Source organism: Sipha flava, unplaced genomic scaffold, assembly GCF_003268045.1.
Source record: "Sipha flava isolate LNK unplaced genomic scaffold, YSA_version1 522_pilon_pilon, whole genome shotgun sequence".
NCBI classification, from domain to species: Eukaryota; Metazoa; Arthropoda; class Insecta; order Hemiptera; family Aphididae; genus Sipha; species Sipha flava.
This window is the reverse complement of record NW_020273480.1, coordinates 802912-830481: the sequence shown is the minus strand read 5'-3', so window position 1 is coordinate 830481 and position 27570 is coordinate 802912. Positions and strand designations below refer to the sequence as shown.

The window sequence follows — 27570 nt, the reverse complement described above, 5'->3', positions numbered from 1 at the left end:
GAATGTCGTCTTTCTTACCTGTGTTGTGCATATACACGCCAACATAGACTCATCGTTACTTTGTTTATTTACCTGTAGTGGATAAAAAATAAGCGCTTTTTCTAGTCACAAATATCGACACACACAAAATCGTCACTGTCGAGTCAGGCTGACCATCGACCGATAAATTCGAATTACAATAAATATAACATTATTTACGATATATCATATCATATATTACACATGGGTGGCTATTATTTTTTTTTGGTCGCGATCTACTAAAAATATACTTCACTTGTGAAGATCGACACACATAAAAAAGTTATTTTTATTGTTAAGTATCTATAACTATTAAGAAACGTACTTGCATTAAGTGTATATCAACATCATATATTTAATAGTAATTAATTTATATAACTTTATATATTATATAAAGTTATATAAATTAATTACTAAAGTCCAACTATCATATTATTTTGGTGATCTGGATATTGTTGAAGTGTGATATTGCATTTAGCGGACCAATTGATCGTAATCTCGACTATTAGTCAAAGGCTCTGTTCCAAATGGTCACCAGAGAGTGTTGCTCGATATTCAGTTTTTATCATTTCCATGTGAGTATATGCTGTTTCGCACACAAATGTAGGCCTAAAATGAATATGCAACTGAAAAGCTTCAAACACGGATATTTTTGATTAATTTTCGTGTGTGTAGCCTAAATATTAATTCTAACAAGATCGGCTTTAAAATCGTTTACGATCGACCATTTGACCGCCCCAGATATGGCACGTGTATAGAACCCACTCAACGATACAAAAAACCACACTCGTTCGTGTTCACAGAAGTTCTTGCTTGATTAAAACAAATATTCATGTATATTTTAGCCGATAATTTATCGTCAGCTCGCATAAAAGCCTTTACACCTGTTGCGAATCGCTTAAAATGTAAATTTATGTATTTTTAAGTGGAATGTATTTATAAGAAATAATTATTGAAATATTTTTTTTTTTTTTGAAGGGAAACCGAAAGGAAAGAGAAAGAGAGTGGAAGAGAGAAATAGAGAGACAGAGACAAAATGTACTATATTGCTTACATCATTATATTTTTTATATTTAATTCCTTTGAAGCTAAAATGTGAGAAAATAAACACCTCGAAACCGCTTTGGTCTAGTGTGCAACAAATAACTTTTTTTCTTCACCTTTTTTTTTACGTTCTTCAACTTTGAAACCGTAATATAATTTTGAAGAGAAAATAAATCGTAGTGTGTATACGTGTACGGTGTATAAATCATTTCCATCAAAAAGAACAATGCTCGTCGTTTAAATAAGAAACGGTATACCATTGACGTCATCGGTGCTCTAGTGAATAAAGTTACAAACATATAATCCAAATAAACTCTCATTAATTTCATAAAAAAATAATGGTTTTTGGCTGACTGACACTTGAAGTCAGCTATTCCCCAGCATAACTGCTGAGTGTAAAATGCACCGAGTAACGTGATACGCAAGGGCTTTATTTTTTTTTTAATAATACAATTGGATGCTGAGATCAATTTCTTGACGTATTTATTAATGAATGCAAGCTAATGCAACACAGAGTTCGAAATGAGATTTGTGAACAAGAATAATTAATGCTTGGTACGTATTGAAGGTGAAATGCATTCGAAGAAATCTTATTTATATATATATATAAAGTAACTCGTAAGTATGAATACAAAATGTAGTCCAACTGTCTAATGATTTTTTATTACGTTTAGTGTAACGATCGAACGTTCGTCGAATGATTATGCCGTCATACTCAAGAGTTAGGGGTGATATTTTTCTTTTAAAACAACTTATTTTTTTCAGATAAAATTTCGATTGTACCCAAAATATATGACAAAAAGTTAAATTTAGTAGTGTATAGGAAATCTTTTCCATCGGGAAATTTCTCAATTTCTTGACATATCGATTCATTTCTGGTCGTTCTTGTTTTAATAAGCTTATCTTTCATGTTGTTCAACATAATAATGTAGGAAAACGTATACTCGAAAATTCGATTTTGCGTTTTTTGTTTTTTATCTCACCAAGTTATTGTTGCCGATTCTTTTAATCGTAAATTGGCACGTTGCTTGATTCACAATACGATTCGATTACGTTGAACAGGGATTATTACCATAATAATGCCAAGAAAGTGCCGAAATTTGGCGTAAATAGTTCACAGAAAATTACTCATATCAACTTTTTGAATTTAAAACACAACCGTAAGGATCGCGATTCAAATAAAACGATACGCATAACTGATTACTGAATAAAAAACGAAATATGATAATTTATTTCATTATATTTTACGTTCGATTGAAGTTTCTTTAATGGTATGAAAAAATATATATAAATACATCAGACTATTAATAATCAACAAATAGAATTCAGAGGTATATTCAAATTCAAGGATTTGTACAAACCATTCTAATACTATGCAATGGGATTGAATGTTTATAATAGTATTCGTCCACGACTTACATCGTTCACATCCTTCACTCGCCGACCATGAATCACCGACTTCGACTCAAAAAAATATCTCTCAACTCATACATTTAAGCACATATTATTACGACGTACACCGAATGGTATTTATGGTTGCAATTGAATATAAATTATATTAAGATGTAACATCGAAATAATACGGATATTTGAATTTTAATAAAAGTCTGTGATTCAAATGATTCGGCCAAGTTCACGCCAAGTTCCCCAGCGATTATTAGCGAATTATGTAGTAATAGCGTTTTTAAATATCGTACACACACAACAATAAGTTTTGCACGATCGCTGCTACACTACATTTGTCGCATATTGCGGCGTCCATCTTTTTCCTGAGGCTCATTTCTTGTGTGGTTCATGACTAGTTTATATTTATTTTGCCTTATTCTTTCATTGATTGGATTGTATACGAACCTTATATAATATACAATACCTGCTATACCTTGAATACACGTGGGGCACGAGCCCAAGACCCCCTAACGACAGAGGCTCCAAAAAATTTAATTCAGGTATTTACGTTGTAACGTATTAACGCAACCTATCTCAATTAAATATTTCACTCTTAGGCTTAGATAATATGTTATATTTAAGAAATAATATTAAATAATATTTGACTCAACATTAAAATAATTTAATTTATGACGTTCACTTATTTAGCGATAAATTTGATTAAACAAGTTTTCGACACACAGTGATAGGCAAGTACAGTGGTAACAAGGTTATTTATTATTATATTTCTGTGATAAAATAATATCATTAATTTTTGAATAAAGAAATAAGTATTAAAATATCGTTTCAAATTTCAAATTTGTATTATAATTTGTAAATTAGTAAATATGTGTAATACTTTTGCTTGTAAAAGGGTCCTTAAAGTCTGGGTGCTCAAGGGTCCCTGCTCACCCACGGCTGTGATATTATATACTCGCAGGAACATTTTCTATTATATTTTTTTATACTAAAAAAGTAAAATGTATACGTTGGAGATAAATAAGTAGTCCGTACTATCTATCTTTTTAACATCGGCTTCAGCGAAGGATTAATTTTTATTAATTTTAAAGGTAGTATTTATAAAATGTACCTCTAAAAATTACTGTTGAAACCGTTCTCCAAATAACATTAATATTATCTGAATGGTCGATTTTCTCTATGAAACTGCTGTAATTATAAAAAAAATAGCACGTCGTTTTTATAGCACATAATCATAACTATTAGTTTGCTAAGACCTTTGAAATCCCGAGTGGGCATTGAACGAGACTGTTTTGTAATCACAAAGCATTGGTCATCGGGTACGTACAATTACATGGTGTTGTGATGGATACAAATATATCAAGTTCGAAGTTTTAAAATTATAGGATTAATATAGAAATATATCACATATTTAAATTGAACACTACAATATCATAGATTGTTTATCAGTATCAACTAACCTGGATGCAAAAAATGTACTGGAAAAAGTCTGGTGCCTATCGATCAAAATTTATTCCTTGACCATGTGTAACCTATAAAAATAGAAAATAAAACAAATAAATATACGATTACGGTATTATAAAATATATGACATATTGACTTATATCTTTGTATATATTCCATTTTAAAAAATGCAGTAACCGTATAAAATATGCATAAATAATGCATTTAAGGAATATCAATAAAAATCATATACTAAAAAATACATTGAACGATACGAAATAAGTTTCAATATTGTGTTTGTTATTTTTTCCAATGTTATTTTTAGAACTCTATCCAATACAAAGGGACGTTCGACTCACATTAAATTCGTTAAATTATATTATGTAGTATACTATATGGGTCATGTGTGCGTTTCAATTTTATTGTCATTCACGGAATTGACATCGAAAACGTATAAAGAATGTGTATTTACACTAGTATTGAATAACAATAATAATAATAATAATAATAATAATAGCTGTCAAGACAGTATAATCAAATGGACCCAGGTACTCGCATCTGAAATACACATAAGTTATCTATAATAATCCATGTGATAAATTATAATAATGGTCATCGGTAGTAGTCACGGATTCTTGATGATCAACCCACGAGCTATGTTCCCACCACAGTTAGGTTGTCACGCGAACGGGTTACTCGTTGACGTCAAATCGTTATATTTATGAACTTTTGATCATCGTATACATACGAGCGTGTAGGTTGAAAACACAGTGCTGCAGCCGTGATAGAAGGACAGGATCGAAAATAATCGGTAGCTCGTATGGAAAACGAAACGATATTACTACTTTTGTTTAAATCTCCTGATAACATTACCGCGTGCGATGAATCGTGTACGTATATATTTTAATTACTTAGTGCACGCCGGAGCTTTGAGATATCGCATAATACGCACAACAAGAAAACTTTTTCCGTCAGATATAATTAAACAACACAACATAAATGAAGGAAATTGTTTCAATTTTATCAAAGTAAAATCCTTTAATGAAATCGTTCTTGAATTATTTTCTTATTGCATGTATTACCGTACGGCTTAAAAATATTCGAAATCGACATTAAATTAGAAATAACTCAAGGCAAGTGATTTTTCGACTGCATTCATGGGTACAATTAAATCACTTAATCCCATAATTGAACATATATACTATATCATTATACATATTATTTTATATCGTTTTACGCATATTGTACGCGTTACTCCGGAAATGTATAACCAATGTGTGCATTGTACTACTGTTGCCTTCTATAAAGTATGTACGATTATTACATAGAGACATTGGATGATGCAGTACAGTTCACCAATTGGCTCTATGGCTAAGCTACGTCCGATATTTTTAATTCCCAGATGAGTGACCACCCGGGATTTGAGCGGCGAGATTATGCTTTTACACAGAAATCACAGGTACCAGCGTACGGAAAATATATAACCCTAAGTTGTTGTGAATAAATTAAAAAAAAAAAAAGTAACGATAATTATAATAATAATAATATAAATAACAAGTATTATAAAAAAAAAGTAAAATATATCGGACCTTAATAGAAAAAAAAGTATTACAAAATTGTGGGTTAAAAAATATATTGTTCTTAGTTATTTTTATAAAAAAAAAGGATAAACTGATTCTAAAAGAAAAAAACTACTAATGTTTTTATAGAAAAAATTACATTGAAAAAGTTACATTAAAAAAAATGTACTTTATACATTACACGGTTGATATTACTGCGATTAATTATTAATGAGATGCATGTATTTTTTTTTTTTTGTAAACACACGTTTATTACTACTATATAATTTTACTTTAAAAGTTTTTAGTTTTTTTTGCATGCAATAAGTCAGTTACAATGATCATTTCTTCTCATAAAATAATGATATCGATAAGTTTTATTTGGTACAAAATAGTTGTTACGTCATTCGTCGTACAGATTCTATATACTCTGTTCATTTGCTGCTGCGAAATGATTCATCTAACGTAAGACACATGCCAATGTAAATTATACTCATAAGTGTCTTGCATTTAACGAATGTCATCTCATCACTGACCTACATACTCTTCTATACAACATAATATCATCGGTGTCTGTGCGTAAGAAAAATGATAATTAGTGGCGCATTTAGGGGAAGGAAGGGTGCGAATGCCTCTCAGCAGCAACATTTCAACAATGTTAGGGTCGGTAGTTTTATTGAGTTTATTATTATTATTATTTTTTTATCGCAAAATTTATAACATTGATTTTTTGATCACTATTAATGATTTTCTGATAACGGATTATATATAATCACATTTGATCAGGAATTATTATTTTATAGCGATATTGAAATTTCATGTTGTAAGAATCTAAAAACACTTGTCTTCATAAAAAGGTTCCCTAGAAAATTTAATCAGATTCCTTCGCTTAAGGCATTATACTGTGCGCTCGTCAGATCGATATTAGAGTATGCTTTTGTTGCATGGGAACCTCACACTGCAAATAACGCTAGCCAGATTGAAAGGGTTCAACATAATTTTTTTTGTTTTGCTGTCTGGATATTCAAAATTGACCATCTACCACACGATTATAAGCCAATACTAAACAAATTAAGGCTTTCTTCCCTAGTTTACAGAAGTATATGTGTTAATAAAGCTTTTAATAAGAAAATGTATTAATTGTCCTGAATTATTAAGCTAAATTAATTTCAAGGTTCCTAGTTTTCAGTCACGTTCATCTTATCCTTTTTACGTTTCAATGTGCACTACCAACTATTCCTGTAATCGACCCATTTTTAGAATGTTGCATATTGCCAATGAGGACCCAGTCTATTTTGAATATTAGTTAAACAATTTTATTGTTATTCTTTTTGCGTGTCTTTTTCTTATATATAATATTATTTTAAAGTATTGCCATGTTATATCTTAATTATCTGTAATTGATGTATATGTATTTTATTGTCAAATAGCTAATTTAACGTTATATTATTTCACTATGTACAAATGTTATTTGTAAAAAGGGCATCAGTTCGTATAATTGTGTGGGCTGTAGTAATAATTTTAAAATTTCTTAAGAGTGCAGGTTACATATGTTTACGCTTCTTCTGGCTAAATGTAATCTCTGTATGTGCTTCCGAAAACATGTAATGTCATATAAAAAGTACACATTAGTATTGCATACGATAAGCTTTCGAATCTAAGACATGCTTACGATACATCAATTCATACGTTGAACGAACGTGTAGCTCATTGAGAAGTGATCAATAAGTAGAAACGGTAAAACTGGTTGAAGGGCTGTTTGGAAAAAACGAGGTGAAAAACCTCGCTTCCACTGCAGTGTAATGCTAAGGGTAGCTTAGCTATAAACGTTATGAACAATTACAACGGTGAAACGATCCATATGTATGTGTATATATATATATATATTTACGTGTAATATTACTATGTCGATTGTGACGTTTGTTATTTTAGACGGCCGGACACGAGAGAACTTACAGTAGAAATATGGACGATTAATTGTATCGCTCGTGCGGAACGAATCAGCCGCCCAAAACAGTACATTATTATAAAAATATAGGTATAGGAGCTGAAAGAGTAGCGGGCAGCAATAATTGAATATCTTTTGACCTCTGGTGTGCAAACATTTAAACGCCACCACCGTTGTGGAGGGTAGAGGATATATTATATTATTAGCAACCGTCGTCGTTGCCGCATCAATTTTCATTATGTCAATATCAAATGCTGCTGTCCGTAATGCCAGTATATAAACCACTGCCGCCAAACTACCGCTTTCGATTAAACTGTAGTCACGAATGGCACTGTCATTTTCTTTCGGACAATTATTTTACACCCCGCGAAAATACGGAAGCTAAATGGCTCTTCGCGCGTTAGAAGTTCATTTATCTTATAGAGTCTTTCCCCTTCTCACCCCATATTATGTTTCTCATTTTGCCCAACATTCGTCTCAACCTTTCGTTCTATATTTGTTTTTTTCTCTCACCACCCTCTGTGTCTTTTTCTCTTTGTTGATCTCTCTCTATCTCTCACTCTTCCTCTCTATCTATTTATATATATATGTATGTATGTATATACTCTATATTTTGCCGCTAACGAATGCCAATCATTCGCACCGTGGTTAGTTGATCGATTACGTCGCGGAAAACGATATATCATCGTCATCACCACCGCACCGTTGTCGTACCTATTCACTGTCAATACACCGTCAATCTGAACTCCCCCGTTCCCATCCCTCAATCATTGTCACAGTCCTTCTATTTTGTGTTTACACCATGATTCTACATTACCAACCCCTTACCCACCATCACCATTGCAATCACATAACAATAACATGTGAATGTATGTTTAGTGTATGTATCAATAAATTATTGTAATAAATATAAATAAAAACGATTTATCAATAGAAAAATGATTTTGTATTGTACACAGGTAATAAAACTAGTAAATAGGTAATAATAAAAATATTTATAATTTACATATATTTAACCCTCCCATAAGTAATCTTTACCTACGCCGTTGTGTTTATTTATTGACACCTCAATATTTATTAGTGAGTCTTTATTTGTTTATTTATTTTATTGTTGAAACAGTTAAAAATTATTATTTAGTGATAAGTATCTTAAAATTATGTATATGATACTACAGTCAATGGGCCACCTCATAGCCAAATAAATCATAAGTACTTACCTACAACTTATCTATGTTTTATTCTGTTATTACGAGGAGTCTTACGTCTATGTATTAATCAGTTTAATTAATACCTATTTATTATGTTATAATCAATGGTTTAACCGTGATGAATTAGAATTCCATTTAGAATATCCATTTTTATTACCTAGAAAATAATAGTTTTTCAAATTCTTTTTTATGTTGAAAATTAATAAATCAATTTTATTATAACATGTTAATTAAAATCGAGAAGTATATAATAATTTCATAATTCTTGTCAAATAATATCAAGCCGTAAACGTAAATCGTACATACAAAATATGTTGTTAATTTTTCTTTTCCAAAAGTCTTGGATTTCGGGAATTCGTTCAAATTATGAGCTTTGAAAAATATATTCTGTCCCAAAGGAGTATGCAAGGGTTTAGCTGCTTATGGACAAATGGAAATTAAAGCTGCAAATTCTATTGCGAGGACGTGGGAATGATAAAATATACTTGATTTAAATTGAGGAACATATTAAAATAGATGTTTCCCAACTCAAGAGTGTCCATCAAGGATGAACGCATGCAAAAAATCGGATGGTAAGATTAAAAAAATATCATAGCATTAGTATTGTTGTATATCAATGATTAAATTAACGATAAGTACATTATTGATATTAATAATATTTCGTGGAGAGATTCTCTTGTCGGTAAATAGCCCGGCGGCGAAGCGATAAATGCAAAATGTCCGGGTCCGTTCTTCGCGCGTTCATTCCAAGTGTTCCCAAAATTGCTTACCTTTATCAATATAGATTCCTCTTTTCAGTTCACTGATGTATGTTGATGACACAGTTATTGGCCACTACCGGTTTTCTTTTAGTCCGTAATCCTAATATGATACACCGTAGTGATCGCCACACTTCCGGTCGTTGCCGAAGATTTCCGACCGTATAAAAGATCACTAAATATAGTATAACGTTATACGCAGATAGACACATGTGACTTTTGCTAGCTTTACAAGAACTCAAATTTAGTGGAAGGGTGATAAACAGTTCAGCTTTTAATAATTCCTTTCAAAATATTTACATAACATTATTTCACGGTGACGTTGATGCCGGTGCATTATAACATAATGGGTGATTTTCTAATTCATGTCGATTTGTCAATATGTTAGCAATTGTATGATTTGTATAAGAAAACCAAATCAGATGGTGAGGGAAAACGACATCTACATTTCGCCGCGTAATTGCACCATTAACATATATATAGACCGTCGGATCCCGTTTTACAAAAGGCGAAAATTTACTAGTATTTATTTGCGTTCCATAAATAAAATGTTAATACACAATAGATGAATTGCGGCCTGGGTATTTTTTTCAAATAGGTGAATTGCATCCTTACTAATTCTTCTAAGCTATACAATTCTAAATCTCTCAGTTGAATTTGCACAAATGACAAATCAGACAAACAATAATTGTGAGACGTTTCACTCTAAATGTTAGGTATCCAAATATTTACAACTTTATCAATGTTATCAATATATATATATATATATATATATATTGATAACGTTATTTGATCAAACGTTATTTTGCCATATATTTCTAGTATATATTTGGTAGTATAAAAAATAACTGACTTATCGTAAGTATGTTGAGACGGTGTCTATGATTGAAAAAGCAATGGTGTCCCATGGAAGACGACAGTCTATAAAAATTACAAAACGCTAGCCATTCATTTTTTTAATTTAATACACTTTTTACTTTCAGTGACATTTAAAAAAAACATCAATACTAATCTTGAAGAATAATCCAGCCACTCATGAATTGTGTGTTGTATGTGTGTATATAGAAAAAAATATTCGACAAGAGTATTTTGTGAATCAATTATTGTACAGAAATCGGTTGGCAGTGCTATGCATCTAGTACTTTCATCTACAGCAACTTTTTCGTTGCCGATATTCGACAATTTAACAATATATAATAATACTTTAACTGATATTTATTTTATTTTATTTTTATATACTATTACTAAAGAACAAACCCTAGAGTGAAGAATTTTATATTTAAAATTACAATAAGAATGTGTGATATTTATAATTTTCAGTTTTCATAGATATTAAGCCAATTACTTCACACATATTATAGGTATAAGATTTATACATTTGGGGTGGGCCACCCTTAACACTATTACTTTCCCCTTACTGCCCTTAGGGCAGTGTTTCTCATCCTTTTCTCGTTCATGTCACTTTTAACCACTAGAATAAAACATCACGTCATCTTAACATCAAAATAATAAATAATCTTAACTGTGTATTTTAGAATAATTCTCGAAATAACAAAAAAAAAATATATATATATGTATATATATATAGTACACAGAAAAATAATAAGTACACCTACAATTTATTTGAGTTGCAGTATTCGATATACATGACAGTTAAAAGTTGAAATTTGCAAATTAAAAAGAAAAAAAAAGAGAGAAAAAATAATAATGGTTTGTATAAAAACTGATGAGAAATTGGGCCCTGGTAGTTTTTACAAAGTTTAGGGAGTCGAGGGCTGATGGTGGAAAGACCGAGTTTCATATTATCTTCTAGAGCTGTAGAGCTATAACATACATATCTAACATAACATACATAACTACATATATAGCGACTGCAAAATAATTAACTAACGACTCCGGTTAAATCAATAAGATAATCGATATTGCAGCAATTTGCAAATCAAAATAATGCACGTAATTGTTGGATCTAAATAATATAAAGAGAAAAACTTAAATGTATGCTGTTTATATGACAGTTGTGGCAATAATATGATTTCATTAAAATTAATTATTTTTTTATATTTTTCCTTTGGGTGATATGTCACCCCCGGTTGAGAATCACTGATTTAGGGGCTTGAAAAATAGTTTAGGAGCTATTCACAGACCTACCAAATATACACAAAAATGTCATAAAAAACGGTTAGGTTAGCCATTTCGGAGGAGCTCAATAACAAACATTGTGACAAGTGAATTTTATGTATAAAAATGTAAATAAAAATATTTAGTTTAAAACATACATAAAAATGCGAAGTAATGCACAAAAAAAATTTCTTCACATTGTCAAAAAATAAAATTATACTCGATCAATTATACTCGACTTATATGATTGAATGTAATAATAAATTATTGACCAGATTCGAATACGTCAAAGCCGTTTTGTTTAGATTTTTACTTATTTAAAATATGTAATATACTTTCCTAATTTCAATTTATTTTACATACATTATTGACGAATAGTTTAATAATTATAATAGACACACATGCATATATATATATAATTAAATTATAACAGGGACGCAATTCACCTAGTTTTAAATTACAACAGGGAAGCAATATACATTACACCATAACTTTGTGTCTAGTTTCTAAATAGGAATATTAATATTAATACTATACAGATATATAAATTATGAACACGGTTTAGACGAGAAACAAAAAAATAATAATAATTTATATATCTACTTTTACGAGTACAGTGATACTTCTCAGATGAATTTGGTGGTATCTATATGCGCTACTACTATACACATGTTCACAAACGTCATAGAGCTTTTACGGACAATCAATTGTAATAATATATATATATATATACACACATTATTGTTAAGAACCGTGTATCCATTTGTTCTAAAACGTCACCGTTTACTCGATCGATATCAAAACGACCGATTTATAAGATGCGTATGTGCGCGTATATCGCGCGCGTGTGTATGTGCGTCAGCAATAAAAGTATATATATATATATAAATGCAGACAGTAATATTTCATGTGTTAACTGTTATTATCTCTCTTGTTATAAGAAACTTTTCAAACGTCTGGGCAGCCATCGTATATTATATCCTTATATATAAACATAAATATGTATAAGACACATCGCGGGTCTTAAAAACATTTTAGACTCCAAGTGAAGTGCTCGGAATATATATTTCTAATTATAAGCGTCATTAAAAAGTTGAACGTTTAAATGAAGACAATGCGTGATGGTCTTATTACTCGCGTGGCTTCATTATATTTATAATCATATTCATACATACGGACATTGAGGTTATACCGCGCTCACGTTTCCTCTTATATTAACATACGCTTCTGACGTGGGGTAAGCGCCGATGACATGTTGCGTTTCCACCAAAATCTAAGTTCGTTTTACGGTTAAAAATCGAAATCGTGCATATGTAATTTATTATATTATCAGACTAATAATCATCATATTGTTAAGCGATAATTGGCCGCGATTTCGACATTTAAGCCTATACAACAAACAACCGGTGTTGCCAATATCTTCGTAGAAAAAATCATTTTTTCGACAAAAAATGATATATAAACCATTGGATGTCTATTGAGCCACATTGGTTTGGACAGTATATTTTTTTTACCTTCGTTCATCTCCCACTCACTATTCAAATTAACTTAACTCCATGTTCCATTTTATCAGTCGGTAAGTAAGTAAAAAGTAAAATATTCTATTTTATAGTAATTATTATACACCGGATTAAAGATTTTTACTATTTTTAGAGGTATAAAATAAATAGGTAATTATAATACTGATCAACATTCTAAGTAATATTCAAGTTATTCTATTAATGTTATTTGTCTATTTATGTTATTCTAAAATGTTATTTTATTATATCTACCGTCTTTCGAAAAAATAGTCGAATGAGAGATGGTAATGATAATCGTGACACTGATTTAGTATTTCTATAATATGATTTTATTATATCATACATATTTTTCAGTGGGGGTTTGAACTGTTTTCTGGGGGCCTAGAACCTCTCCTCTTCCCACCACCTTGGCGCCGTGCCTGTATTTAGGTCACTGGTAATCTAAATGGCTCCACATTAACATACCCATTTTTAGTCATTTAGTTTTAAACACTGTTAGCATTTGAATAAATTTCACCAGATGTCAACACATATGGTCTAGATGATGTATGATAATCTGCTCTAAATTATCTTTTCACCATATGACAAAATTTGTCATTTTTAATACTTAATATTCCAATATTTAATATTGGAACTTCATCACTATGCAGGTTGCTTAGTATATTTACAATACTACACTCATTGGCGTATCCAGGATTCATTTAACGGGAGTATTTTAAAATTTAATCAACTCATGGTTAATGGGGGGCTCTATATACCCGCATTATATAAATAAATACCATGTATTTATATAAATGATTAAATTAAGACAGTACTCGTGTATGTAAAATGTACAAGTTGTAAACAACGTTTATTCAAATTATTCTGTAAGTAAATTTACAATTTGGTGAAACCTAACCATAACCTAACCATAACATAACCTAACCTAACCATAAAATACGGTCGATGGGGGGTGTTCTAACACCCACATCACCCCCCTAAATATGCCCCTGACTACACTATCATCATGTTCCGTGTAAATCTTGTGGCCCGCGCCGAATCGAGCATTAGCCGATTTTATCGTAGTCAAACTTGGTTAATTTGTTGCCACGTACGATATCAGATGATTGAAAAGAAATCTAACTAATTATCAATACGTTTGAGTGTAGTTATTAATGACTATGCTGACAAGTGATACTTGAAGAGAAACCAAATACAAATGAATAACTGTTAAAAAAAATTGTTTTCGTTAAACATAAATATTAAAAATTAAATTTAAATATAGTAGATAAAGCGACTAAACACAGACCTAGTAGGGTCTATAACGTTATAAGGTGATAATGGAATGGTACCTTCAGTCCGTTAAATTTTAATCAGAATTTGGAACGTACGTTATACGCGTAAGCGTAGACTTTTTAACGGGTTAATTATTGGTCGTTTGCACGGGCACACATGCGTATCACGTTGGTAGTACATTATGTGCTGTGGAGCGCAAACACAATGCGATACGCGGCAGCGGCTGAAAACTATGAAGTGTGGTGAGAGGAGGATGAAAATACTTAAATCTAGGTCAGACTGGGGAAACGCGGTCGCGTCGGTGGAGGGCTGCGAACGACCGTGTCCATGATGCTCTACGCGGTGGCGATCGGAAGGACGAGCGCCGAAGAGACCGCGTGACCCTGCTCCGTATGTGGCTGCAGTGTGTCCATCATCGTATTTATATGGTACAGAATAATCAGGGCTTGTAAGTTTATGCAGTTACATGTTTTTTTTCGCTAAACTGGAAAACATGCTGAGTAAGATACAAATCCGTTTCGTAACGATGGTAATAAAAATGTAAAGTTTAATAGAGCATGTTTTTGCATGTTTTGTGTGTATTAGAATATTTGGCATATAGTTGATTTTTTGGTGTTATTAATGAACCGGGCCAAATCGACGATTCAACAGTTTTTGTATATAAAGACCGTATTAGACCGGACCATGCAGAGCACAAGTACATGGGGTCCTTTAACAGAACCAGTTTTGAAGACGTCGATGCATCACGAAACGCTAGAGAGCGCCAACCTACTTTTAGTCTCCTTTGCGTTTATTTAGTTTTTACCGCATTAATGTATATATTAATTGATTTATTTTTTTGATTTTTGCACACGTTTTATATTTTATTCGTATTTTTTATTTGATTTGATTTGATTTTTCACATTAAACTAATTTGAAATATTATTATTATCATAATAACTTTTCATTGCTATGATAAATAATTAATTTTTATTATCAATTTTATACTTATTGCATTTGTTTGTGTTACGTGATACGCATACCTAGATATATCGTAGCTGTAGTAGTACCGGTTGTCATTATGTGTGTTAGAATTAGCGAATTTAATAAATGTTAATAATGCAAATAAAAAAAGTAAAATACAGTATCGGGTTCGAGTCATGTGTAACGCGTGACTTGACGAGCGAACGATCCACAGACCAACCCCGGATGTCCTATGCCAGCACTGTTGCATCTACTGTGTTCCGCGTAGATCGATCCTTCCTACCCATCATGACCGGACGCGCCGTGCCACCGGACCGCATCCACACGTGTAACGCCGACGGAATTCGAATCACGATTTCAACGCATCGTTCGCTACGAGTACCCGACCCGCGTTGACGTCGTAATAATTGTTGCGCCGTCACCGACAGATTTCTAGAAGAAAATTCCAGTTCTCCCGGCTTTGTCCTCGGGACTGGCCGATCATACTCCGCGTCCGAGTGCTAGTGATGTAGCAACCAAACATAGCAACCCGGGCGAAACTTCAAAATGCGCCCTTATGTACTTTTAACCTTAAAAATATTATGCTTGTACGATATTATTTTCAATGATTGCTTTAATTAAAATGAAGGATGTTAAATATTTTGCAAACAAAATATACGACATTGACCTATATAATTTTTAACCTTAAATGCAAGATTTTAATTTTTGCGCTCTCGCAGAAATTGCGTCCAAGGCGTAGGCACCTCTTTGCTACAGCCTTGCAACGTGCAATGTGCAATAATCACCACCAACTGAAAACCGATCCTCTCGAAATGTATGCACGATACTGCGGGCACTAATGTTAGTTCCGGTGACGGAACTATGACCCGTTGCAGCCGTACGTCAAGAGGTGAATTTTGAATCCGTAAACCGGTATGAGGCGTATAGGATTGCTGTACTTCGGTGAACTATAACACCGATCACTGTCATCGGCATTGCAACCGTGCAAAGACAGATTGTTTTGATTGAACTTTGACTAAAAAAAAAAAAAAAAGAAAAACCATAATAAAAGTTTTCTGATTTATCTGATTAACGTATTATAGAAAACCTATATAGAATACAAATTTAGTTCTTTGAGGTGAACTTAGGCCAATTCGTTTAAGTAATTTTTGTCAAGTGAATAAGTGATATTTTCCGTTTTCAATACGATACAATTTTAAACTATATACGTGTGCCTTCACTATATATTTTTTAATAGTACATAAAAACTAAGTTTGCAGAAAAATATTATGAATTCGAACCACAATAATCATAAGAACGTGAACGCTAAGTGGGTCTTTTGTGCTAAAAACTTATAACGTCATCCCACGAGTATCAAACAAAGACCACGACTATATAATGTAAACAAATCAAAACATAGCGGCGACGACCATCGAAAATCAACGACAAATGAAACTTACACGAAAAGTTTTTCTAATATTTTATAACAGAAATTTATATTTTTGTGTAGGACTTTTTTTTTCTTGGTTATTTCTTACCAATTTTACCACGAAATCAAACAATTAATTTTTGGACTTTTACAGTGTTCTTCAAACCATCTAGGTCCTTTCTTCAATCTTAAAGATACTTTCAAAATATCAAGTATCATTAATCCACGCAACTCATTAAATTAAATTTAATAAAACACACACACACACAGACACACACACACACATATATATATATACTGTGTGTTCACCGATTTAGGGAACACTAAATTTTTCGGCTGGATTATGTTGGAATAAATCAATTTTTTTTTTATAAGCTAGTGGTATATAAATACACATTTTAAATTACATTTCAAATATTTAACCCTCTCAGTAAGTGCATGCGTAATGCAACTTATTTTTATTGAATAGCAACCGATATTTTTGATTCCAAATTCGGATAGACTGAATTTTTTTAAATTATTTTGACCAATTAACTATGGCTCTAAAATCAATATTAACTGAATGAGAGCAATTTAAATTTTTATAAATAATTATAAATGGTTTTATGCATTTTATAATGAATTGTAAAAATATGTTATTTATTAAAATTGAAATGGCTCTCATTCAGTCAATTTTGGTTTTAGAGTCATGGTTAATTGGTCAAAATTCAGTCTATCCGAATTAAATCTATCCAAATTTGGTATGAAAAATACCAGTTGTTATTCAAAAAAAAAAAAAATAAGTTGCATTGCGCACGCTCGTATCGAGAGTTTTAAAAATTTGAAATTTATCTGAAAATGTGTATTTATATACCACTAGCTTGTAAAAAAAAAAATTCGATTTATTCCAACATAATCCGGCTGAAAAATGCAGTGTTCCCTAAATTGGTGAACACATGGTATATATGTTATCTAATATATAATACATATATAATCTATAATCTTATTCTAAACAAATATATCAAATGTTAAGAAAAATAAAAATAAAAGTTTTATTTTTTCTTGGTCGGTTGAGTATATAAATTTCAATCGTATTTAAAAATTTAATATTTTCATCTATAGAAAAATACTTATATTTATAATCCATCGTTATTACTTTTCCAAGATGATTTATTACATTATTTTAATTTAAATATATTTTATCTAAACATTGATGACTATTGATTTCAATTTAACCGCTTATCATCTGAATTTGGATATAAATCGTCAAACCTCTATTCACCCCAAAGCTATTCAACGACTCGAGTACGTGGTTCATTTGGTACATATGTACTCGTAATGCTTACATTATTATCGTCTATATTTTTTAATAATAACTGTATAGGTAAGAATCATATACACTGGCTGAATGAATAGACGGATATTTGTATTAATGACTAACAATAATGATTATAATTATAATAATAATCGGAATATTATAATCTTTTTATGTACAGCAGTGTTCGAATGCGATAGAATTATGTAAATGAGTAGTATATGTTTTAATATATAAATAAATAAACAAATACTTTGAACATAAAAATTAATAAATAAAAGTTTAGCCTGGAGTAATTTTAATATTATTTTAATAATAATAAGATATACACAATATACAAAATAGATTGTTAGATTGGGAGGGGTGGTGAACTTGTTTTTGGTGGAGGGGTAAAAAAGTTTTGGTTGGTAAGTTGAATCATAAAGTGATCATAATATATTTATATTAATAATCTGAAATCTGAATAAAAACTAAAAACTAAAATATAAATACTATATCAAGTGCAAGGCCATTAATCATCACAATTATTTAAAAAAACGTCGAATTTTTATTCATTATATATTTGTTATTTAATAGTACACTAAATTTAAATTAAATACAATTATAGTATTGAAAAACATTTTGCTTTTCAGATGATAGTAGCTTTAAAAAGTAGTTGAGAGCTCCTTGATTATATTATTACCTAAATAATGATGTTGTAAAATAATAAAATGTTTATTTATGCTCTTATGATAATAAATCATATTATGTACATAGACAGTCGAAACATGCATCCAAAGAATGGAAAATCATAGTAACATTACGTCGCGCAAACGTTGATTAACCGTTTAAAGCAACCAACGGAATATACATGATTTTTGTCGAAACAGTAAAACCTCTATTTTACGAAATTTTCTCTCTAATAAATTTATTTTTTATCATTATTTTGTTATTATATTTCAATATTACATACTTGGGAGCATTATGAAATGTGACGAAATAGGTTTTTAAAAAGTTTTTCGAAAAAAAAATAATATAATTTACAAGGTACATACGAGTATATATATACGTTTTATTATTTCTTATGTGTTATAGTATAAGTTTAAAATTTAATAATAATAATTATTATTATACACACGACAACCCATACGATATAGTATGCACTCTTGTTCCGAGATTTATCATTATAATAACGCTGCACAACATCACGTGGTCAATGACTTGCGATGCTATCGGATATTATTAAAATGATTATTATTATTATAACAGTCGAAACTCGACAAAAGTTAAAAGTTAAAAGTTGAAAAGTTCGATAAAAGTAACTGTACTTTTCTATCTAATACGTTTTTTTTTTTCATGGAACCCAAACATTTTCATTAAAAACAAGGTTGATTTTGTATTATTATTCTATAATAATTACATAACAGTAATTTTATTTTTGTGCTCACAAAACAATAATGGTAAAAATAAAGATTCCTAAACAACAAGTTGCTTTCAACACTATTCGCGTCGAGTATTACAATCCGCTAATATTTTAGTAGTATTTTTAATCTTATTCATTACTGCACAACATTTTCACTACGGTACACATTATAATTTTAAGTTATTATTATACCTATTAATTTAGATGTACTTATTTATGTACATTTAGCGTACGGTAAAAACGAGTTTTTAATTGAAAACAATTGCAGTTCATTTTATGTATAGGAATATGTTATTCAAAAAAATTATCAAGTAATCGTTAAACAGATATTTAACATTATTATAGTATCATCAATGATTTAATTTTTTCATGATCACAGTATAACATTTCACCGTATGAATAACGGGAAATTCGACAAAACCAGTGTTTGGCAGTTCTCCCAGATCATTGAAAACCCAGCGCATCGAATTTTCATTTTCATTTGATTTTTCCCTCGCAGAATATAAAATAATATTGTATTATATTGTATTTTTCGTTGAAAACAGAAATAAAGCACCAACATGGACTGAAATTAGTTAAGTTTTTCTTTGAATATCATATTCGTCTTGCAAACCTTGATAAAAGCTAGAAACTATTTTTAACGCATATATTTTTATCTTTATTTGATAAATTGTATTTTTTCTATTATATTTAATGACATATTTTCATCAATTTACCTCTTTAGATTAATAATTGTGCCATTTGATCTATACAATATGTGCTATCTGATCTTGTCATAGCCATTTTACACATACATAATTACATGGTCAAAAATAAAGTTGGATTCAAGATAAGAACGTATATCACACTACCAGATCGAAGTTGTGGAACGTTTTGATTTTACTTTTATCATTTCTTTCCCTCGTCCCTTTCAATTTCTACTGTAAACCGAAATTATTTTTTGCAGAATCCCTAATGCGCAGCGACTTCCACGTATGTATTTCATGTAATTCCAAATATTTCGTATGCCTAACCATATCGATGTTCGTTTGAACGCCATTATATCGTATAACTATCTAAAATACTTCTACGTTGTATATCATACATATACTTTCGCAGTTCTGAGTGATAAAAATAAATTATAAAATAACTTTTAGATATTTTCACGGTCACAATATCGTCGCGTCGACGATTTCGACTGTATGCAATACATACCTCGGAATATAGTACATCACCACATTACGAACCGTTCAATTTCTAATAGAATCTTGATTGCTAGATTCGTAAAGGCAATCATTCTAGTGAAACACGGGTATTGCAACGGACGCGAATTCTTCCTGAATACAAATTCGTAATTATACATGCATACATATTATCGTATGTTTTTTTATAAGATTATTTAATTTAATAATTTATGATTATGGTTCCCTAATAAATTTCCGTGGAACATGTACTTTTTTACGTGTCACTTATTCTTCCAAATATTATGAATTAAAAATACAAAATAAATGTTTCCCGTGTTCTTATTTTATGATGGTAGTCGACGTCAACGAAATTCCCCGGACAAAGCACAACGTGCGGTAAAATAAACATGCCGGTTTTTGACACGTGAAATGTTAAAACGTATGTTTTACGTTTCCATTTTTTTTTAAGACAAAAATACATTTTTATAACTCGAGACGGATCTAAATTTAATTGAATACGTGCTTTCGAACATGTCATAACGCGGCGATGAGTGAAGAAATCAAAACATTATGTTGTTCAGGTTTCAAAGTATATTACAATACAGAGTATCTGGATTTCATTTGTATAATGTTATGCAAAAAAGTTGATTTTCAAAAAATAATAGGCAGAAAAAAAAATTAAAAAAATTACTGTAATGAGAATAAATATATTAATATTTATTTATAAATAAGAATCATATATTAGAATTCAATGAATTTGGTTTTCTGTTATAAATTTTATAGTTCCCTTTATCGGTATATTCCTTTCATATCGATTTATTGTTATAATATTAATCACAATTTGCATAAATATTATTTTCGTTTTTCCCGTTGCACCCATCAAGTATCCCACTCTGTTTGATTTGTCGTGTCTAACTTGAATTACGGCACACAACGGTTTTTATTACATTAAAAATACATATTATTTCAAAATAGGTACTTATACTTGAGAGGTATTGAAAAAAATATATTTCTTACATTTGTGATAGCATTTATCAGGATCATTTATCGAAACGACTAAGTATGATTTCAATAAAACAGCCAATTTAAATATGACCTTTAGATTTTAATAAATAAAATATTTTATTGTTCCAAAATAATTTAATACTGTATTCGGTTTCTAAGTTCCGATAAAAACGATTACCATGACGTGCACGTATAATAAATTGCTAACACATAAAAAATGCGCACAAGTATTAAGTGCTTATAAATATAACCATATATAGGTACACTGTGATGTGTACCTAGATAAATGTACGTGTCAGTGTAAAAGTTAAATATTTCATAATATCCGAGTAAAATCGAAATCATAAAATCTGAAAATGCAAATATATTATGTAAAATAAACTTTTGTATACATATGGGTTTCAAAACAATGTTGATCTAGTAAAACACTCTTTAACCGGTGTACGTGTAATGAATATCAGAACATAATTTATTATAATATTTTATTAAATGGTATTTTTTGTGCGTTTTGCGGCTCAACAAGTTGGCTAAATAATGTTATCCTGAAATCACCAAGTCACCTAATCACTGGTAATGCAGGACATATTATATCATTTTAACGACGTTATCGACACAATAAGTCTGCCGAATGTCAAATAATATTATATTTTTATACGATATGAATTTTAATCATAAGTGTGGATCGAAAAAATAAATTAAAATTGAAACCGAAATATCGTTAAAATCCGTCGAAATAAATAATGATATTAAATATTATTTGAACTGCCGTTCATACGGCGTGCGTTAGTCTTACGTGCATTTTTGAGACTTATAATAATAAATCCGTTTTGGCGAAGATTAATAATTATAAACATTTAATTTCGACAAAAGCGGAAGTAATGTATAAAATAATTTGTGAAATATAAATACGAATATTAAAATTCAAAATTGGTTTTTCTTAAAATCAATCTTACGTAATTTCTATTAACTAAGAGTTTATACGTATCATAACACCACAGTTGCAAAATTAAAATGAATTTGTGAAACTTCTAAAATTTTAATTAAAACTGTAATTGATGCTATTTTTAAGAAAGTAATTAATAAAATACAAAATTGTTTATTAACGGTACGAAAACACGACTTTGTTTAGAATTTGAATTGCAAATATTCAGCGGTTAAACTTCAGTTTAAACTACGACACTATTCAAAATATAAATTTGATTGGTGTGTTAACTGGCGATGTATTATTATTTTTAATATTTTTTTTTTATGTGATAATATTTTAATAAATAAGAACATTGATAACTCGAAATATTGTTTACACTACAGTGCAGTGGCGTACATACGGCGAGGGGGGTCCAGGTTCAAACCCCCCCAGGGCCAAAAAAAAAAAAGAAAATTGTTTTATTATTGATGACGTGTAATATATTAGTAGTTTAATTATTACTAGGGACCGGATTTATATGCACAAAAAAATCCTCAAAATATGCTTCTAAAAATGCTATAATATGCTATAAAATATGTATTTATTTTTAAATATTTACTTGAATATTCGCTTAAAATGTTGTTTAAAATTATGTACAAGTATGTGAAATTTATTATAAATGTAAAAATAATCATTAATGAATACGGTATTAAAAAAAAGTATAAAAAATCTTTTAAAATATTTTGTCGCCTTTGTCGCCATTTTACATTCATTATCTTCAATCTATATAGTATAAATACCCACATTAATAAAAAGTGAAAACAAAAATTGAATTCATATTTTACCTTATTGTATGGATGATATGAGTATATAATCTTATCTTTGGAAATAACGACTGGTCGCAATATTATCGATATTATGTGGCTGTGAAAATACGACGAAAACGAACATATGTGCTATTAATAATAATATGCACTATAAAACTACAAATATGAATTTAATAGGTAAAAACATTGATATATGCAAAATATGCAAAATAAAATTAGTGTTATCTTAATAAGAAAGATCTCAATAGGGGACAATACTCATCATATTTGCATATAAATCCGGTCCCTAAATATTACGCTTTTAACTTAAAATATACAACTATACCAATATTATAATAATTAAATAATTATATTGATAGGTGTTTAAAATGTTTTGTTAACTATGCTGTTTTTATATTACAATAGCTATTAATTTACTATAATTTAACAGTAAACTGTAAATTGGGAAAAAAAGTTCTATAAAATAATATCTATAGCAGTTATTTTTCTGTACAACGAAAAAAAAATAAAGATAACGATAATTTTTGTTAACCCTAACTTTGAGCATGACTGAATGTATACCACTGCTACAGTTTATTTGTCTGGTATTTATCTGTTGAAAAATTATATTTAAAAACAAAAATGTAGATTATTATTTTTACACTTTTTAATATTTTAATTCATTATGTAGTTTAATATCTTAAATATACCCAGAAAAAATATAATATTATATAACCTTTTTATATGAACATGTTTATTAGATTATTATTAATTCACTGATTCGGAATAAGTTGTCTGATTATGTTCTCAAAGGAGAAGAGAAAATATTTATAATTGACATCAGCTATACCTTCGTTGATGATAAAATCGGAATACATTAAACTGTACCTACATGTGAATAGGTACATTTTACGTCATCTACTACATGTGTTGTGCTTCAGTTATTAACAAATAATAAATAATTCTATATTTCAGATTGATTGCAGTTAAAGACTAATGGTATGACAGTAATATGACCTAATATTAAAAATTAAAAATATGAGAATCTAATTAAATTACTTTTAATATTATCAATAACACTAATATGCACATTTAAATATATTAATATTTGAATTAAAAGTACACACTTATATACAAAGTTTATATTATCAAATATCGTGGTGTATACATTGATCGTAGAGTACAATTTGTTGAGCACATTAATTTTGTTAACGATGTTATAAGATAATTACTTTAAAAACTTAAAATCTGAAAAACTATTTTTAATGTGAAAACTATGTGTTCGAGGTTGTACATATTCGAATTACAACAATGTATGAAAATTTAACCATTATTTCTCAATTAAAATTGGTTAAGTTTTAAAGTAAGATTATTACACAAGTTTTATTTGATTCTACAAACTTATTGTTTATTCATACATTCATTGGTCTCGATGTCCGGACTTTCAATCGTTTATAATAATTTGAAAATGTATAATAACATAATACGTATAACATTAATAGTAAAAATGATCAACTAGCATAATTTTATAGCAAAACAGGATTTAAAATAATATTTTTTTGAGTTACACTAATTTTTAAGAGTATCAAAACTCAATTTATAAACGTACTTATTTGTTACGCGATGTGCATAAACCAATGTTGTTAATATCTAAGATTATTCTGAGAATATAATATAACTTGTAAGGTGAATAGAGAATAAATTATGTTTTATGTAAAGTTATTAATTTTGGATATTTTCATATTCCTTATCAAGTTTTTTTATTTAATATTTCAATTGATAATTCAAATAATTCATGTTCAAGCATTTACTTTTAGAAGAGATTGTAACTCAAACTGACTTACAATGCCTGAACAGTGTACGCCAGTTGTTTTTTATTTTTATTGCCCTCTATTATTATCTAATATTATTATTTAATATACACATTACAAGCTTTATACATTTATTAGAATTCGTAAAAATCATAATTATAATAATAATTATATTACGACGTAATTACTATATGTAAAAACGTGTATGCACTTATATATTAATTATAATATTATTTGTGAAACTATATACGATGATTATTAATTATTATTTTGCTTACGTTACCTACATAGGCGTGCGCAAGGGGTGTGCAAAGTGCGCAGCTGTATACCTTACATAGTATTACAGCCTTTTTTTTCCTAAAACTACCAAAAATAAATAAAAATCATGACATATTTGGTCTTTAATGTATATAATGTAATTTTGTATTTCACTATAGTTATTAATACATATTTATATTCAAGCCTATACATTTTTATTTATTTTTGAGACACATTATTGAAGACTTTATTGATGATTTCAAAATGTCAACTGAACACAGAATTGTGTTATAATTAGTTATAAATTATTTATCAAATTTATTTTGTTTTTGAAGAATTATACTTTTGTTTATTCATACTATTTAAATATATGACTCAAGCCTTTTTATGTGTTATGTATTTAATTTTTATCTGTGATTTGTTTTAAATTTTAATTATAAAGATAGTGTTAACAATAAGAAAATCGCTTATCACTTTCAATAAGTCACATTTTTAAATAAAAAAAATAAATGTAAAGTTAAACAAATATATAGAAATATATGTGTATATTAATACTAGAATTTTGAACTCTTAAAATAATTTTTTATGGATAGGAGAGGGGCAGTGACAGCCTTTTGAATACCCAGAAAAAGAGGTCTGTGCACGCCTATGGTTACCTATTCATATTTTATAGAACAACATGCACACTTGCGAGTGCTTCAATGTGTAAGTCTAGAAAAGAATGAAAAATCCATTACTAAAATTAAAAAAGAAAAAACAATTATCCGTATCACTGTATGACTCCAACGTGCAATTTTGAACTGATGCGAGCGTAACTAGACATGAATAACATGTTTGTTTCGTACGTATTATAAAACCAAAACATAAAGAAAAAAAAAATAAGAAAATTGTACCAATATTCACTGGATGGTTCAGAGACTATTGAGAGATCTATTCAGAGACAGCCAACTGATGACAGTAATAGAAGTCATATTCCTGAAAGACGCAAACATATCTCTACGATTAATGTAAAAATAATGCCAAATTATATATATTAACAGTGATTTCATGCAAATTATTTTACAATACGCGGTATGGTAATTTATCAGAAATTGTTGAAATATATTCTATAGTAGTTTATAGCTAAAAATGATTTTACTACTATGTTGAATCGTCATCGGACCAACGTTCGTACTCCGCGTAGACCACAGACGTTCTATTATCATTATTATTTCGTAAATATTATTATTATTATTAATTAAAAAGAACTAACTGAAACTCCAATAATACCAATAAAAGAGCGCGGTGAATACTTAGGGTTTTAAATACATTTGTGTGAATATTTTCAAAACCATTGACTGAATAATTATCTAGATAATTGTTCAGTCAGTTAATTCGTTTATCTAGACAAGATAAAAGGATACTTAATATTATTTTCTATATATTCACACACACATTTTTTGTTTTTCTTGAAATGGCGTCGGAGATCATCTCTGCAGCTCCCGATCGATTGACGATGACATTTTTTTTTTAGAATTACAAGCTTCATTTGCAAAGGTTAGCCAACATTTTTTTTTTAATGAATTTAAAGATTTGATAGTATTTACAATAGGTGGTTTAAAGTGAGATTACAATATATTTAGGTCAAGTTATAGTTTGTTGTTGAGGTTGCGTTCTGTGATGATTTTTAGAGTATGATCTTTGTCGTGTATTTCTATGATGTTATGCGGACATTTTGTTGATGACGTTGTTTTTAAATCCTAATCAAAATATGACTATCTTACAAATTATCAAAATAAACTATTGCGTTGTAAATTAATTTACGTATAAAAATTATCGTTCTTAAGCGACTCAAAGGGCACTGCACACGTGTGTTTATGTAACTCTCTCTCACTTTCTCTTTCTCCTCTCAGTTTTTTTTATGTTGCTATTAACCCTGTATGGATTTACATGCTCTAAAAATTGGAATAACCGTCATCGATTTTAGCAAAACATTAAGGATAAAGAAAACGGTTTCTTCGAAAAAATAATTTAGTTTAAAATGTTTTTGTTTTTAATTAAACATCATTAAGATCACCTAAAAATGCAAAATAACTTGTCACACGGCTGAAATCCATTTCACCCATTTACCTCATTACTATAGACCAGAAATATAAAAATAAAATGGAAATGTATCGAAATCCCAGCCCCAGCCCATAATTATTATTATTATAACGTGTTGCCCGTTATAATTTGAGACGCCAATCACGCTACTACCCTTCCAAATCTACATACAAAGGGCC

General features: G+C 29.5%; 1 long non-coding RNA gene across 2 annotated transcripts in view; it reads right to left on the bottom strand.

The window, feature by feature from the left end:
* LOC112690838 overlaps nucleotides 1–27570 on the bottom strand; it is a 65106-nt gene that overhangs the window by 26753 nt on the left and 10783 nt on the right. For both annotated transcript variants that reach the window (XR_003149257.1, XR_003149256.1), the window contains exon 2: nucleotides 3927–3998. This is a non-coding gene — a long non-coding RNA (uncharacterized LOC112690838). The remainder of the gene's footprint in view (nucleotides 1–3926; nucleotides 3999–27570) is intronic.